General features: G+C 45.8%; 1 long non-coding RNA gene across 1 annotated transcript; it reads left to right on the top strand.

Moving 5' to 3' along the window:
* The first annotated feature begins 1403 nt into the window (after positions 1 to 1403).
* On the top strand, positions 1404 to 3242 carry LOC309358349. The gene is made up of 2 exons (XR_014163464.1): positions 1404 to 2143; positions 2705 to 3242. It is a non-coding gene; the product is annotated as an uncharacterized lncRNA (long non-coding RNA).
* Positions 3243 to 17757: the final 14515 nt, after the last annotated feature.

Here is a 17757-nt window from a genome sequence, read left to right as displayed (position 1 = left end):
ATATTCTTCTTCCACGGTGGAATATGCAGGTGGCTTTTAAGAAAACTTGATCTCTTCAGTGAACAGCTCACTGCGTACCTATTATTTTGCATCCATTCTTATTTCAGACGAAGATAGAGGTGTTCTTTCGAATCTCCTCCCAGCTCCCACCTTTTCCAAAAACACCCAAATGTGTCATATTGTCTAATTCCTTGCCAAATAAACATAACCTGCTCTACACGATTATCACCTGACAAGAGAAGTCTGATTAGGAGAATATATAGATGAATGTCTAATGCTCTCCTTAGGGTTGTATATCATAGGAGCAGATTCCTAGGCGTCATAGTGGCTTCTCCCTCCAATAAAATATTTGAGGGAACTGGGGGGCCCCAAAAGTATATGGGCATTGTGCACCGTGTGTCATGTGATTGATTATGTGGGTTGTGGCTTAACTGGGCACCCACAATACTTTATTCAAATTGGCACACCTGCTGCAGATGATTGATCTATCTAGCTCAAGGTCAGTTACACTGATTGGCACCAGCAGCTTTCTAGCAATTGGACCTAGCCCCTCCTTCATGCAAAACAGCAGTTTTACCAGTGAGTTACAGTCCTTCCTTTGGGTTGGATCTGCGTTATCCCTGTGGACTCAACTGGTTGTCATCAGATGGGCTTCAGGTGTGTTGTGGTTCTGGACTGTCAGGAGTTTACACTCCAGGAGCGTGGTTCTTATCAACTGGGTGCACTGCGCACATGATCTGTGCTTTTTTCCTTTGAGTAAGGTATTTTACATGTCTCTGTGTGTTTGTTCATTGAATGTATTTATAAGAGAGCTTTGGGGATAAGTCATTCCAAGCAGGCTTCCAACAAAAACCAACAAACAAATTTCCTAGGTTCAATAGCTGGCATTCCCAAAAACAAAAGAAGAATCATGATGGATCAGGCCAATGATGCATCTCATTCAATATCCTATTTTCACAGTGCAAAACCCCAAGAGTAGACCCTCCAGGTGCCCCTATTTTCCAGAGACAGTTCTGGATTTAAAGAAGCTGTCCCAGTTTTTTATTTGATCCCAGAATGTCTGGCCTTTCCATACGACATCCCTCTTCTCATTGGAGAAATGTTTGAAGGTATGGAGTTATCCAACCCCTGAGCCAAAGAGATAAGTCATTATACAACCTTTATAAGACATCTGAAGGCAACCAGGCCTTCTCGGCAGTGGAACGTCCTCCCATCAGATGTCAAGGAAATAAACAGCTACCTGACTTTTAGAAGACATCTGAAGGCAGCCCTCGTTTAGGAAAGCTTTTAATGTTTGATATTTTATCGCTTTTTAATTCTGTTGGGAGCAGCCCAGAGTGGCTGGGGTAACCCAGCCAGATGGGTGGGATATAGATATTATTATTATTATTATTATTATTATTGCCACGGATAGTTCAATCCCCATGAGTTTGTCTAATCCCCTTTTAAAGTCATCCAAATCGGCGGCCATCACTGTAGAGATGAGAGCTGCCACTACCAGAAATCATGCAAACTCCAGTCAGCCCAGGATGCAATGGAAATGTGTGCATAGAGTACAGGATAGCTCAGTCAGCAGAGCATAAGATTCTTAATGTCAGGGTCATGGGTTCAACCCCCATGTCGGGCAAACAATTCCTGTATTACAGGGGATTGGCTTAGATGACCCTCCTAGTGCCTTTCAGTCCTATTATTCTATGAAAGTGGTGAGTAATCAAATACACATCTTATGGATCATTTTAGCCATAACTGAAATTCCAAGGAATATGGATGAGCTCTGCCCACACCAAGTGATCTCATAAGAGAGAGGAACACCCCTGGTTTCCCCACCTTGGAACTCATGTGGGATGTGTCCAGCAATTATTGCCCAAGGACAACATGACTGAGACCCAAATGGATGGAGACATCATCCCTTGCTTGGAAATTCTGTGTGCAATGCCATGAGTCAAAGCCAAGGTTGCACAGCTCCAATTAATTAAGAAAGAGATTGGTACAAAATTCAAAGGAAAAGAAAACAAATTGGCATGGCTGGGCCATGGCTCAATCGACAGGAGGGGTTGGCTAAGGAATAGTATAAAAAGGTGTCCTGGATGGGAGACTGGCATTCACAACAGCTGCACTTCCAGAGATCTCTTTGGTGAACCAGGTAAGTCTCTCTCTCTCTCTCTCTCTCTCTCTGTCCCTCCCTCCCTCCCTCCCTCATCCTCCTTTCAGGCAGTGGTGACTGGTGCCCATTGGGACTGGCATGGTGGAAAGCCTTAGAAGCAATCTGGTTCCCTCCAATGCTGCTGGACTCCAGCTCTCATCATTCTCCTAACAACTCTCAGCACTCTTAACAAACTACAGCTCCGATAATTATTTGGGGGAAGCCATGACTGTTTAAAGTTGTTTCTTGGGGCCTTAAATGTATGGTCTGAATGTGGTCTTGGGAGCAATCTGTTGCCCACCAATGTTCCCATCAGCCCCAAGCATGGCCAGTGCTCAGGGTTGCTGGGTGTTGCCATCCAACAACATCTAGAAGACACCACATTGGCTGCTAGTGGCAAGGAGCCAAACATCAGGGTTGTTGTGAGAGTGAAATAAAGCAGGGGAGAATCATTTATAAAAGACTTGTGGGGATCCTGGGAGGAAAGTTGGGATGCAAATGCAGTCAGAAATTACCCAATTATACAAGAGTAAGCCCAGATCTGCCTTCTGTTTCCTACAGGTTCGCTTTGACAGCCAAGAAAGATGTGTTCCCGTCAGGACAAAGACCAATGCTACAAGCAGGAGAAAGAGGAAGGGTCCTGCTGTGGTGGCCGGAGGTCTTCCACCAGTGAGGACCGAGGTTCCTGCTGTCTGGGACGGAGAAACAGCGGAGGGTGTCATGGCAATCGGGGTTCATCTGGCTGTCACGGGAAGCAACAAGAGCAGCAACAGCAGCAGCAGCAGGTCTTCCAAGTGCCATCCCAGAAGCTGAAGTAACACCAGGGATAATTCCTAGAAGGGCCTAATTCTGCAGGAATTAGGTGGAGTCATTTCAACTACAGTTCCTGAGCATTTGAGACACTCTCAGCTTTACCCCTGCAACAAATTCCACCACCCCACTGCTCCAAATTCTCAGCTACCTCTTCTCCCCTTCTAAGGGGGTCATCTCATGTGATATTTGGAGCATGAGAAGAGCAAAGAGAGTCATCTAGCTATTTCTATTTGCTGTTCATTTGCAGACATGAGAGAATAAATAATAAACATTTATCAATAATGAACTCTTTATTTGTTCATTTTTATTTTTTTATTCTAAGCATCTCTGCAGTTCATCCAAATAAGCTTCCATTTCTATCCAGCAAATGACCAACGTCAACATCACTTTGATGTACGTTCATAGGGAATTGCATTCTACTGAAACAGAGCCTTGGTCATCTAGCTCAGTATTGAGTACTCTGATTATTGCGTACATTATTGTGTACAGTGGCTCTCCAGGGTTTCAGGTAAGGAAGACAGTGATGCTTCTGAATAGCAGTTGCTGGGAATCCCAGGAAGGAAGAGTGCTCTGCTGGTTTTGAACACTGTGAAAATAGGATACCTAATGAGATGGATCAATGGCCTGATCCATTCTTGTGTTCTTCTGGAGGTGCCAGAGATTGAACATGGAAGCTTTGTCTGTTATAATGTTGGAAGCCCGTTTGGGAGAACTTACCCTAAAAGCTCGCTTGTAAATACATTTAATGAACACACACATACACGTCAAATACCTTACTCTTATACAATGTCACCAGACACCCATCTGATGATCTGGGACCCGTTGAGTCTGCCCAGATAACATTGCTCCAACCCAAAGGAAGGTCTGTAGCTCCATGGTAGATCTGCTGTCTTGCACATGGAAAGGGCTAGGTCCAAACTCTGGAAAGCTGCTGCCAATCAGTGTAGCCAATCTTAAGTTGGATGGACCAATCATCTGACATTGTGTAAGGAAGTTTCTACAACCCTAAGGAGAGCATTAGTCATTCATCTATATATTTTCCTAATTAGCCTTCCTGACTAATTTCTCTTCCCAGGTGGTAATCAGGTTGTGTCTGTTTGGCAAGGAATTAGACAAGATGACTCATTTGGGTGTTTTTGGAAAAGTGGGAGCTGGGAGGAGAATGGAAAGAATGCCTCTATCTTTGCCTGAAATAAGAGCAGGTGTCGAATAATAGGCACACTCAAGAGACCAAGTTTAGATCAAGCTTTCTTAAAAGCCACCTGTATACAGTGGTACCTCGGGTTACAGACGCTTCAGGTTACAGACACTTCAGGTTACAGACTCTGCTAACCCAGAAATAGTACCTCCAGGTTAAGAACTTTGCTTCAGGATGAGAACAGAAATTGTGTGGCAGCAGCATGACAGCAGCAGGAGGGCCCCATTAGCTAACGTGGTACCTCAAGTTAAGAACAGTTTCAGGTTAAGAACGGACCTCCAGAATGAATTAAGTTCTTAACCCGAGGTACCACTGTATTCTACCATAGAAGAAGGATACAGGAAACTCCTTCATACTGAGACTGTAGGTCCATCATTCTAGCTCAATGTTGTAAGAATGATGGGCATTCTGTGGTGCTCTGGGGATTTGAGACAGGAGACTTTCCCTGCCCAACCTGGAGTGACAGATCTTGAACCTGGACCTGGGACCCTCTACATACATAGCACGTGCTCTGCCACTCAGCGGTTGTTGTTGTTGTTGTTCTAGCCCACCATTTTCCCTGATGGGACTCAAGGTGGATTACAGATAAAAACAATAATTAAGAAGCAATTAAACACCGATAAAACTATCTACATATCTAAAATCTGTTTAAAACATGCAAATAATTACACTAAAAAAATCACGGCACCAGCCCTTTCATTAAAAGCAGTCAACTTCCCAAAACCCGTAGGAGAAGGAAGGTCTTCAACTGCCAGCAGAAGGACAGAGACAGTCTGGCTTCTCCAGGGAAGGAATTCCAGAGTCTGGGAACAGCCACGAAGAAGGCCCTTTTCTGCATCTATCAGAATATTGGCCCCTCTAGCACAGGTCTGTTGGCACTGAAGGACAGTATCTCTCTAGAGTAAGGCAGGGATCTCTCTCGGTCCAATCTGGAGATGCCAATGGTTAGACCTGGGAACTGAACCTGGGAAAATTCCTAGAATTCCCTGTGAAGAGGAATTGTTAAATCACCCTGAAAAGTATACCTCTGTGAGGGGAAATGGGGTCTCCTAATAACCATTAGTACCCTTAACAAACTACAGTGCCTGAAATTTTTTGGGTGGGAGGGCATGAGTGTTCAAAGTGGTATCAGAGCACTTTAGATGTGTGCTATAGATGCGGCCTCAGGAGGACTCTGATGCTCTCCAACCTTACTGGACTCCATCTCCTATCAGTCCCAAGCATGGCCAGCGGTCAGGGATGCTCGTAGTTGTAGTTCAGCAACATATGGAAGGCATCATATTCACTACTCCTGGATAAGTGTGTGTGGATGTGTGGGTGGACTGCAGTGGTGCATAGTTTCGATTGAGATTGGTGGAGAAGAAGCTATGGAGCTCAGCAGCCCACGGCAGGCAAAGCCAGCTAATTCTAATTTCATCCCCATTTATTTCCACGTTGTCTACACTGATGTTGTCTCCAGACCTGACTGGATATGCTGGGAATTGTAGCTGGGACCTTCAGCGCGTGAAGCAGTAGCTCTACTGCAGAGCTTGCCTTCTCGCAAGTCAGAGCTTGGTCCATTGAGCTGAGCATTGAAGATTAATAGGACAGAAGGCAGGGAGGACAACAGTAGGTGGACAGGGAGGCAAGGGCTGATAGGACCAACTAATTCTGATTTTCTCCCCACCCTCCTCCTCCTCCCTACAATGGGCAACACTGAAACTAAGGAGGAGGAGGAGGTTGACAGCCAGGGCCACGCTCCTGATGGGCTGTAGGTAAGAAGGCAGGCAGGTTCATGTTGGCTGATGTTGGTGGAGCAATGCCTATTCACTTTAATGGACAAACTTCCAGTGGATGTGTGTGTATTTGGCCAAGCATTTTGTTTTGCATGCCATGGATCCAAAGTTCAGCCCTCAGCATCTCTAATTGAAAAGTGATCAAGTGGGAAAGGGTATAAAATATCTTTCTCTTTTTGAGGCCCTGGAGAGATGCACCCGGTCAGAGTAGGCCAGGCCAGGCAAGATTCTCTTTTTTGAGGACCAGTGGCAGAAAATATTATTATTTTAATGAAAGAGATCTCAGAGTCAATCCCCATTATCTCCAAGAAGCACTGCATAAGGACTGTCTGCCTACTTGACAGATGCTTCCCATCAGAGTGGACAATATTGGGCTAAAGTGGGGAAAGAGTAGGACATTATGAAGCAGGTTATGAAGTGCGCAGGAAGTGAAGGGGGAGAAAACACCATGACACTGAAAGGCTTGCAGGAAAGAAATTATTTAATGCCTCCACAGAGGTAGTCATAGCAGGAAAATGAAATACTATGCTTCCCCCTCTGGAAGAAGGTCTGGTTCATCATCGGGAGGAGACAATAACCAGGAGATCTTCAAGAGGGTGGTGGTCATTGTGGAGTGGGATTTCAGCACTTCTTGGAGGCATCTACTTCATCTTCATCTGCTGAGAACTTCCACCACCACTACATCCGCCACTGCTTCCACCACTGCTTCCGCCACCGCAACATCCGCCACTGCTTCCACCGCTACTTTGACCACTGCTTCTGCCACCGCAACATCCGCCGCTGCTTTGGCTTTGTTGAGAAGATCCACCTCCACGGCCACCACAGCATCCTCCTCCACCTCCTCCTCCACCACTACCACGGCAACATCCTCCACTCCTCTGGCTTTGTTGAGATGATCCACCACCACCACCGCCACCGCAACAGCCACCACCTCCATGGCCGCCACCACCACCACAACAGCCTCCTTGTTGTTGTCGTTGTTGGCTCATCTTTGCTATGGATTTGAGAACTTCTGGAGAGAGAGAGAGAGAAAGACCAATGTCATTTTTTGATCCAGTTTCTCCAGGGGAGCAGCATTTGGGGTACTCTGTAAGGCAGGTATGTGATCCTCTAGATGTTGTTGGTCTAGAACTCTCATTTTCCTTCTTCCATTGGCCATGCTAGCTAGGGATGTGAGAGGTAAGAGTCCGACAACATCTGGAGGTCCAGAGGCTCCCCATCTCTGATATTAATATTTGTCTAGGCCAGTAGGGTTGCCAGGTCAGGAACTCAAGTTTTCAATTGTGTTTTCAAAAATCAAGATTGGGCCCCCTCTTAACCACAGTGCAACAAGTCTTCCCCAGGATAGCCATTCAGTATACTTGAAAGAGGACAATTCCTTCCTGTCTAAGAAGAAACACTCTGTTGTGAGATTACTTTCAGTATGTGGACACATTTAGTCTGAGGAATTTAACTCAAAAGTGGTCTGTAAGACAACCTGAATTAGCTTGGAGATACAAACCTGGGTATTTTTTTCATGCAACTCCCCCCCTCCACCCTTGTACAAATTCCTTTCCTTATACAATAACAGCCCCTCCCTTAAGCACACCACAAAAACACTTAGACCAGGGCTCAGGAACCTCTGATCTTCTCTGATGGTTGGTCATGGCTGAACCACAACTCCAATTACTCACAACCATTGACCATCCTGACTGGGGCTGCTGGGAGTTGGAGTCCAAAAATATTGTCGAACTACAACTCCCATCACCCTGACCATTGGTCATGCTGGCCAATGGTTGAGGGGAGTTGGAGTCCAACAAGTTCTGGAGGGCCACGGGTTCCTTGTCCAGCCAGTATAACCATGCACACACATTAAGAAATGCTATAAAACCCTACAGTAAATCCTGATTTTACAGCCATGTAAAGACAGCAATCAAGCGCCCACAAAAATGCTAACTCTATGGGGAAATTGCAATACTCAGTAGTAAAGCCCCACTCAGTTGAGTAATTAGCATCTCCAGCATAGATTTGCCTCAGCCAGAGACTCCTAGACAGCCACAACTGGTCAAAGGAGGAAAAGCTAGGTGAGGTTGACCAACAGTTTGGCTAAGAGGGGCAAGGGCCCCATAGTGCAGTGGGGGAGAGATGGGTCTGCAGGGCCTCTTTTCCTTCTTTGCTAAAGGACCGGTTCCATCAGGCTCATCCCACCACTATTATGTACAGCAGCCATTCCATCAGGATGGCATTCCCATCACCTTTTACCTTTGGTCAGGCTGGCTTTGGATGATTAAAGTTGGGAGCCCAAGTATCTAAGCCCCTAGTTGTGAATGAGTTTATAACTTATCACAAGCATCTTGAATTTGGTTCAGTTAAATATCACCATGGGGAAAAATAAAGAGCCGCTGGATTCTGACGAAAACCCATCTAGGCCAACATCCTGTTCTCACAATGGCCAGCTGCTTCTTGGTGAGCCTATAAGCAGCTCCTCAGTGTAGCGACAGTCTGTCCACTTGTGATTTCCAGTAACTCATGTTCAGAGGCATACCACTTCAGACAGTAGCGGTAGAGCATAGGCATCAGGGTTTCAAGGAGCCATTGACACCCTCATTCTCCATAAATTTGCCTGATCCTATAAAAATGTCAGGAGAGCCCTGCTGCATCATGCCAAAGGTGTCCCATCTTGTCCAACATCCTGTTCTCTTAGTGGCCAACCAGATGTCTCAATGGGAAGGCTGGAAGCAGGGCCCGGGTGCAACGGCACCTCTCCCCACTTGCGCTTCCCAGTAACTGGTATTCAGGGGCATACAGCCCTCACCAGTGGTGGTAGAACATAGCCATCATGACCCAGGCTTCCTCAACCTCAGCCCTCCGGATATTTTTGGCCTACAACTCCCATGATCCCTAGCTAGCAGGACCAGTGGTCAGGGATGGTGGGAATTGTAGTCTCAAAACATCTGGAGGACCAAGGTTGAGGAAGCCTGCCTTGACCTCTCCGGTCACAAATCTGGAAAGCTATTGTTCCTACTCAATGAGATTTGGCAAAAGGCTCCCTTGAAGAATGACAGATCCATTGACAGTTCAGAGAACAGTGAGGTCCTCATACTTACCCTGTTGGTAGAAGACGTGGTTGTCAAGTCAAGTGTTGTTGAGCGAATGAGGAACCGTTGGGATGAAGGAGCTTTTTATACGCTCTCCAGACATTCCATTTCAGGCATCAGAGACATTCCGGTAGAATTTTCGACCCACCCACGGCCTCACCTTTCCTTAACTTCACACCATCTTGCATTTATGTGACTCATCCCTGCATAAGATTCCTATCTTCCGTTACATTCGAGTATGCCACACACCTGCGTCTGTGGGTGCCTTCTGTCACCCCAGAGTTATGCGACACCTGACTTCACCTTCTGGGTGAAGATTCTTTCCCGATATATCCGCCATCTGCTTTGGGTGTTTTGTTGAATCTTATGTTCCTATGAAACTCAAGATCTTCGAGACAGCATAGAACTTAGGGAGCCATCTATCATTGGCTCAGACAGTTGTCCCTTCTAACCCAGTCTACACTGACTGGCAGCTGTTTTGTTAGCCCCAAAATGGAAAGTGAGCGAGGTCCCAATCAAAGAAGATTGGCAATTTAAGTTGACAGAATATGTGCAGCTTGCAGACTCAACATATAGAATAAGGGAACAAGAAGAACATCCATTTAGAGAAGATTGGAAAACGTTTATTGAATATGTGGGAAATGACTCTGTACAGCTGAAAACGCTGACAGCGTTGAGATAAATTCAGCAGTGTAAACAACTTTTGATGGATGCAATAATGGAATACTGAATCATAGAATCATAGAGTTGGAAGAGACCACAAGGGCCATTGAGTCCAACCCCCTGCCAAGCAGGAAACACCATCAGAGCACTCCTGACATATGGTTGTCAAGCCTCTGCTTAAAGACCTCCAAAGAAGGAGACTCCACCACACTCCTTGGCAGCAAATTCCACTGTCGAACAGCTCTTACTGTCAGGAAGTTCTTCTATTGAAGTTCTTCTACTGTCAGGAAGTTCTTCTACTGAATGCCATAGTTTTTTGTAAAATGTACAGGGATTTATGTTACGTAAAATGAACCATGGAAAGAGAAGAAAGGAAGTCACTGCTTTCTTAAGGATTGTAAAAATGAGTAAATTGTAAAACAGATATATATATGCCACTGAGCTACCTTTATATTACTGCTCTGCCACAGTCCCATGGTCCTTTGCTTAAAAACTGAGTGAGATTTCAGTCCTCATGGTCTTGAATAAAAAGCAGGCTTTAATAGCAAACTGCCTTCTACAGAGTCAGACCATGGGTTTTTAAAACACTTTAAAAAAAAACAGAACTTTTTTTATATGTGTGTAGATTCCACCTGTGTTTGAGATTCACAATTTTCAATTCAATGGGGAAAATTTGGAGAAGATGCTTCCATTTTCTCTAGGACTCTTTTTTACAAGCACCCTCTCACTATTTTCTAATTCCTTTTTCAGGTCTCTGTAATAATAATAATTTAATAAATAATAATAATAAATAATAATAAAGTAGGTAAAGGTACCTACAGAGTCCGAGCTCACTAGTGTTGGCTAAATCTCTCAATTTCAATTTCTCTTACTTTCACATTTTTCTGTTCTTAAGTTCCCTTCTCCAGATTTCCATATCAGTTTGTGTGTGTGTGTTTTTAAAAAAATCCCAATGCAAAATCATCAGCATTTCAATTTTTCCATAAAATGTGCACTTCATTTGCAACTCTGCCTAATAATGTGTGTGTTTATTGCCATTTTCTCTGAGAGAATGCGTTTTTATATGCCATTTTCAATTGTATACGATGGAAACGATGCCTTATGAGGAACGGCTAAGGGAGCTGGGCATGTTTAGCCTGGAGAAGAGGAGGTTAAGGGGTGATATGATAGCCATGTTCAAATATATAAAAGGATGTCACATAGAGGAGGGAGAAAGGTTGTTTTCTGCTGCTCCAGAGAAGCAGACACGGAGCAATGGATCCAAACTACAAGAAAGAAGATTCCACCTAAACATTAGGAAGAACTTCCTGACAGTAAGAGCTGTTCGACAGTGGAATTTGCTGCCAAGGAGTGTGGTGGAGTCTCCTTCTTTGGAGGTCTTTAAGCAGAGGCTTGACAACCATATGTCAGGAGTGCTCTGATGGTGTTCCCTGCTTGGCAGGGGGTTGGACTTGATGGCCCTTGTGGTCTCTTCCAACTCTATGATTCTATGATTCTATGTATATAGGCTGATGAGGAATCTAAGAGCTCTATCCATGGAGACTGGATACCTGTTGTAGCCTGTAGAGGACTCACCCTTTGAATGACATTTACTTATTCACTGTTGACTTGTTTGTGTTTATATTTCACCACCCGTCCTGAGGCAGCTTACACAGCAGCCGTAATAACAGTCAAGTAAAATCGGTGAAAGAAATCAGTTGTGACACAACCCACCAAAAAACAATAACACAGCTGTACACTCAAGAGAGAAATTTCACCCAATTCAGTGCAGAGAGTTTGCCTCGCCCGATCTGAGCACCTATCAGAATAACATCCATTTATTTTATTTTTTTTAAGTAATCTTTTTGGTCAGTAAAGAGGGAACCAGACTGGTGATTGGACTGGAGATGGAGGAGGAATTGCTTTGGTGTGCTTTTCACAGAGGACTGATCCAATCCGTTGTATCCAGACTTGCTTGAAGAGTTGGTTCACAGCAACTAGATATCGCAATGCCTTTCTGGTGTGCAAAGAAAAAGATGTGTAGAAAAATACTTATATCACACAAAAGGTGCAAACAAAAGGTGCATTTTTGTGGAGTACTGCTTTTGAAAACACTGGAAAGCATTTTACATTTAAAAGTGGATATTTCATATAAAACTGTACAACGTATGCACATTTTAAGCAGGTGTTGGGAGACCGTATCTCTGCCTAATCGTCTTCTCAATCCAGCCCACGGATGGTCCGGGAATCAGCATGTTTTTACATGAGCAGAATGTGTCCTTTTATTTAAAATGCATCTCTGGGTTATTTGCAGGGCCTGCCTGGTGTTTTTACATGAGTAGAATGTGTGCTTTTATTTAAAATGCATCTCTGGGTTATTTTGGGGGCATAGGAATTTGTTCATTTTTTCCCCTCAAAATATAATCCGGCCCCCCACAAGGTCTGAGGGACAGTGGACCGGCCCCCTGCTGAAAAAGTTTGCTGACCTCTGGTGTAGACAATTCTTAGCTAGATGGGCCTATGGTTTGACTGTGTAAGATAGCTTCATATCTTCATATGTTCATCACCAGCTCCTACGGATGAAACATCAGCAGATCATCCTAGCTTTAAAGTGAGAGCTATCTGGCTAGCCAAATGAATCAGCAACCACAGCAATGTTTCTATAATTGTTTTTCCATCAGCTCTCCAATGTTTTTTAAAAAACAACAACAACAACAACAACACTGTCTTCCTGGTGAGTAGGTTTGTCCTCATTATTCACGTCCTTTTTTAACTTTTCTCTAATGGAGGCTGTTTACAGTGATTGATTGATTGATTGATTGATTGATTGATTTTGCAGCAGAAATCAATCAGTTGCCCCACAGAAAAGAACAGGGCTTCAATAAATAATAATAATATTTCTATTATTTATATGCCACCCATCCAGCTGGAAGATGAGCAACATTTGCCTTTTCTTCTTCTTCTTTATTCAATACAAGCCATTTTTTCCCCTCGTGTCTTGACATAACTATTTTGTTTTTGTGGGACCAGTTGGCCCCAAAACTATTACACGCCCGTGTTCTCTTTCTCCTCCAATTTTGGCCGTAACCATCAAATTTGATGTTGGAAGGCAGACAAAAAGGAGTTCTTCTCCACACAATGCATATTTCAGCTATAGAACTCACTCCTATAAGAGACTGTGGTGGTCACCAAATTGCCTGAGGATTAGGCAAATTAATAGATGGCTCCGACCTGGTGGAATGCTCTGTCCCATGAAACTAGGGTCCTTCAGGATTTAACCTCCTTCCATCGGGCCTGTAAGACAGAGCTATTCCACCTGGCCTTTAATTTGAATACAGCCTGATCTTCTATTTCCCTTCTCTTCCCTCCCCCTCCCCTTTTATGAAGATCACCCGCTCTGAGACCCCACAGCTAATTCTCCCCTGGCCTCCTCGCTGGCCCAAGTAGGACTAATTCAGCCAGCTAGCCCTGGGGATTATCTAATGCTTATTTCCCCTAAATTGATTTTTGAATTTTATTGTTATTCATGTTTTTATACTGTATTTTATGCTGCTTTTATAATTAAGTGTTTTAAATTTGTTGTTAGCTGCCCTGAGCCCAATTTTGAACCGGGAAGGGTGGGGTATATTATTATTATTATTATTACTACTATTACTACTATCAAGGAGGCAAGGCTATCAATGGCTGCTATGGTCAACTTCCATTGTTTGAGGTGGTATGTTTGTGAATATCTATTGCTGTGAATGCCAAGTAAGGAGAAATCTCTTTGCCACTGTGAGAACAGAGTACTAGACTCAAAGGAGCCATTGGCTTGTACCAGCAGGGCCCTTGCCTGTGTGTCCTGCCTATGGCATCCTGGGGGGCTTTTGTTTGGCCACTGTGATAGCAGGATGCTGGACTAGACAGAGCACTGGCCTAATCCGAGTGGACTCTTCTAATATTCTTCTAAGAGAGCTCGCTATAGCTGCCAGTCTGCACTTGTAGAAACGGAACAGCTTCTTTTTAATATGTGTCAAGCGTGGAGAGTCCTCTCCTCCCCTGGTAACCTCATAGGCAAGAATCACAAGCAGTTTGTATTTTTAGAGTCCTTTTTATTCAGTCATCTGGTTGCAAAGCAAGAATCCATATCTCTCCACAGAGAGAGGTGTTGGCTATTCTGAGCCCTTCCTCTTCTGTCCAAGCAACATCCTTGGTGCCAACAAGAAGTTCCACCCCTCTGCATTCACTGTTTTGTAATACGGCTGGACCTGTGAGCCCAAGGTGAGGGGGTCTCTAGGGAGGTCTCTGCTGGCTGTTCCCTCCCTTCTTCCACCATCTTGTAGCTAGGTAACTCTTGTGGAGGCTGTGTAGCATTCTCCTCTCTCTCTCCTCCTGAAACTGCTGGGGAGAAGGTGGGTGAATCGTTCCCTTCCTCCTCCTCTTCACAGAGAAGCTGATCTGGCTGGGGATCCACAATCCTCCTGTTCAGACCATGACAATACGTGCCATCTATCTAGCTAATGTTTCATTTCCGTATTTGGCATGTGGTAGTGTTAGACGTCCACTGCTGATCACCCACTGTGTTTGCTAGTTGGCTACAATAATCATAGGCTCTCTTGGGCAGTATTTGACAGCCTGCAATGAACAAGACATGGGTGGCGCTGTGGTCTAAACGACAGAGCCTAGGGCTTGCCGATTGGAAGGTTGGCAGTTCGAATCCCTGCAACAGGGTGAGCTCCCGTCGCTCTGTCCCAGCTCCTGCCAACCTAGCAGTTTGAAAGAATGTCAAAGTGCAAGTAGATAAATAGGTACCTCTCTGGTGGGAAGATAAACAGTGTTTCCGTGCACAGCTCTGGTTTGCCAGAAGCGGCTTAGTCATGCTGGCCACATGACTCGGAAGCTGTACGCCGGCTCCCTTGGCCAATAAAGTGAGATGAGCACCACAACCCCAGAGTCATCTGCAACTGGACCTAACGGTCAGGGGTACCTTTACCTTTACCTTTAATGAACAAGAACATGATACTGAACGAGGCAGGGCATTGGTCTGATCTAGCCCGAGTTCTTTAATAGTTCTTATTCCATTTCTAGTTATATGATGGGGAATATGAGACATGGTTAGGAGAATGCAGGGACTTCACCAAGCCCAGCTTCCTAGATGACTTCCACAGCTTGCCTGCAGGTTAACCATGGAAACTGAGCTGGAACAAATGAAAGCACTGTGTGGGTTTGATTCCCTAAAGAAGGGAAGAAGACCTCCAGAATGCAGTGTATGGAGCTACTGGTTGGATGACCTGTATATCTCCACCCAGGTTCTGATTCTATCTGACATCCTCCACCACCTTTCCAATTGCACGCAGAGAAGTCACATCCTATGCAATTATCTTGCCCACACATTCCTCTGCAGGATGTTATGAATATCAATCCTTGCTTGGAAGAATCCTGATGGTTTAGGTGTCCATCTGTCAACAGAAACCTTGGTGAGGCATCTAGCTTGAACAGCCATTGGTTGTGCAATGTAAGATTGGGGTGAGGCTTCCAGCCATGAGACACATCCAGTAGAGTCAAAAGAACATGATATGGTGGCAAGCATGTTGGACGCAAACTGAGGAGAAGGAATGCAGTGCCTGTTTTACATGCAGAAGGTCTCAGATTCAATCCCTGGCACCTCTGGGTAGATCCTCTGAAACGCTGTCAGTATAGATTGCCTGCCAGTATAGACAGTACTAAGGTTGATGGACCAAGGGTTTGACTAAATGTAATGTCAGGGACTGGTGTGCACCATGGAAGGATAGCAGGAATCTGACCCAGGAGATGGGTCTTGTGTTTTGTGGGGAACTGTGGTGGTCGGGAGGCAATAGTCAGAGGTCGGGGGAGCTTCAGAGCTGAAGGTTGGAGTGCAGGATGGGTTGGAATAAGAGGAGGAAGCGGTAGGTGGGTTTTGTCTTGAAGCTGCCACAAGACTCAGCTTCTTTTTCCTAGCTTTTGGGAGATGTTTCAAGCCAATGGATTCATTCGCTAGCTGAAGGTGCTGGACTGGGTGGGCCATTGGCCTGATCTGTAATAGCTCTTCTTATGTTCTTATAAGTGAAGGTGAGAACTCTGTCCTTCATGCCCTGCCCATGGGCTCCTGGAGGAATCTGATTGGCCACAGTGAGAGCAAGATGAGAGGCAGTGATTGACCTTTGGTATCATCTCCAGGTTTCCTATGATATTTTTGACATTCGGATCCCTGATACATCTGAGTCTGCTACTGCCCATGCCAGGGGTCGGCAAAAAATGTTAGCAGTGGGCCAGTCCACTGTCCCTCAGAGCTTGTGGTGGGCTGGAGAAACAGCACCGGGGGGGCTGGAAGAAGAGGCGAGGGGGGCAAGTAGTCCTCCTCCCCCAGCCCCAGCCACTGCACTTACCTTCCCAGGGGCTGCTGCCACCACCACCACAACTGCTGCTGCTTCTCATAGGTAGGCAGAGCGAGCTTCTCTACTCTCTGGCCCACAGGAGCACCAGGGCAGTGGCAGCGGTGGCGGAAGGAAGAGGCCAAGCAGCAGCGGCTCTGCCAATCAAACACCGCACCTGGCTTACTTCAGCGTGACATGGGGACGTCTTCCAATCAAATGCCGCTGAGTGGCAGAGCTGCCACCACTCGGCCTCTTACTCCCGTTGCAATCGCCAGGAGTCTCGGCTTCACGGCGGCTTGCAGCTTCGCGGCATTGGCCGGATCAAAGACCCAGGTGGGCCTGATCCGGCCCAGGGGCCATAGTTTGCCAACCCCTGGCCTATGCTCTACACCAGAAAGTTTTCTCTTTCTTTCCTGAAAGCTCTCTGGTGCTTAGAACACCTGAGCTACCTTGCCCTGGAGGTTCTGTTACCAGACCAGACCAGAATACAGGCAGAAACATTTAGGGTACATTGGCAAACTACCATTGTTGATCTGATGATTGTACAGTAAAAAGGTAAAGGTACCCCTGACCATTAGGTCCAGTCGCAGACGACTCTGGGGTTGCTCGCTCATCTCGCTCTATAGGCCAAGGGAGACAGCATTTGTCCACAGCTTCCGGGTTATGTGGCCAGCATGACTAAGCCACTTCTGGCGAACCAAAGCAGAGCACGGAAACGCTGTTTACCTTCCCGCCAGAGCAGTACCTATTTATCTACTTGCACTTTGTGCTTTTGAACTGCTAGGTGGGCAGGAGCTGGGACTGAACAATGGGAGCTCACCCCATCGCAGGGATTTGAACCGCCAACCTTCCAGTCGGCAAGCCCTAGGCTCAGTGGTTTAGACCACAGCGCCACCTGCATCCCAACTGTACAGTAGTGAGAGGGAAAACTCGTGATATGCCTAATAAGTCTACAACATGTGCAGGAAAAGAGACAGCTAGACCACCGGATGGGGGAGCTCTTCCTAGCTGGATTCATAAAAGTGAGCCTGAGAGGGCTGGGCAATGGGCTTCGTGGGATGGCCAGGGATGGTGGTGGCACTATGAAGCTGAATGTTGGAAGATTTGGGACAGATAAAAGAAAGTACTTCTTAATATAGCTCATAATTAAACTATGGAACTCACTCCCACATGAGGCAGTGATGGCCACCAACTTGAATGGCTTTAAAAGAGGATTTAACACATTTAAGGAGGATAAGGCTATCAGTAGCTACTAGCTAAGATGGCTATGCTCTGCCTCCATTGTTGAAATGCTTCTGGATACCAGTTCATCTTGGGCTTCCTGATCAGAAGGTCGGTGGTTCGAATCCCTGCAATGGGTAAGCTCCCGTTGCTCTGTCCCAGCTCCTGCCAACCTAGCAGTTCGAAAGCATGCCAGTGCAAGTAGATAAGTAGGTACCGCTCCAGCTCCTGTCACAGTGTTTTGTTGCACCAGAAGCGGTTTAGTCCTGCTGGCCACATGATCCAGAAAACTGTCTGTGGACAAACGCAAGCTCCCTTGGCCTGAAAGCAAGATAAGCGCCGCAACCCCATAGTCACTTTTGACTGGACTTAACCATCCAGGGGTCCTGGAAAGCTCAGGAGGGGAAGCTGCTCTTGTGTTCAGGTCCTGCTTGCAGTTTTCACATTGAGGCACCTGGGAGGCCACTGTAAGAACAAGTTTTGAGTTAGATGGGTCACTGGCCTGATCCAGCAG

This window comes from Podarcis melisellensis (genome assembly GCF_964234715.1).
Source record: "Podarcis melisellensis genome assembly, chromosome: 16".
NCBI classification, from domain to species: domain Eukaryota; kingdom Metazoa; phylum Chordata; class Lepidosauria; order Squamata; family Lacertidae; genus Podarcis; species Podarcis melisellensis.
This window is presented reverse-complemented; position numbering and strand designations above follow the sequence as displayed.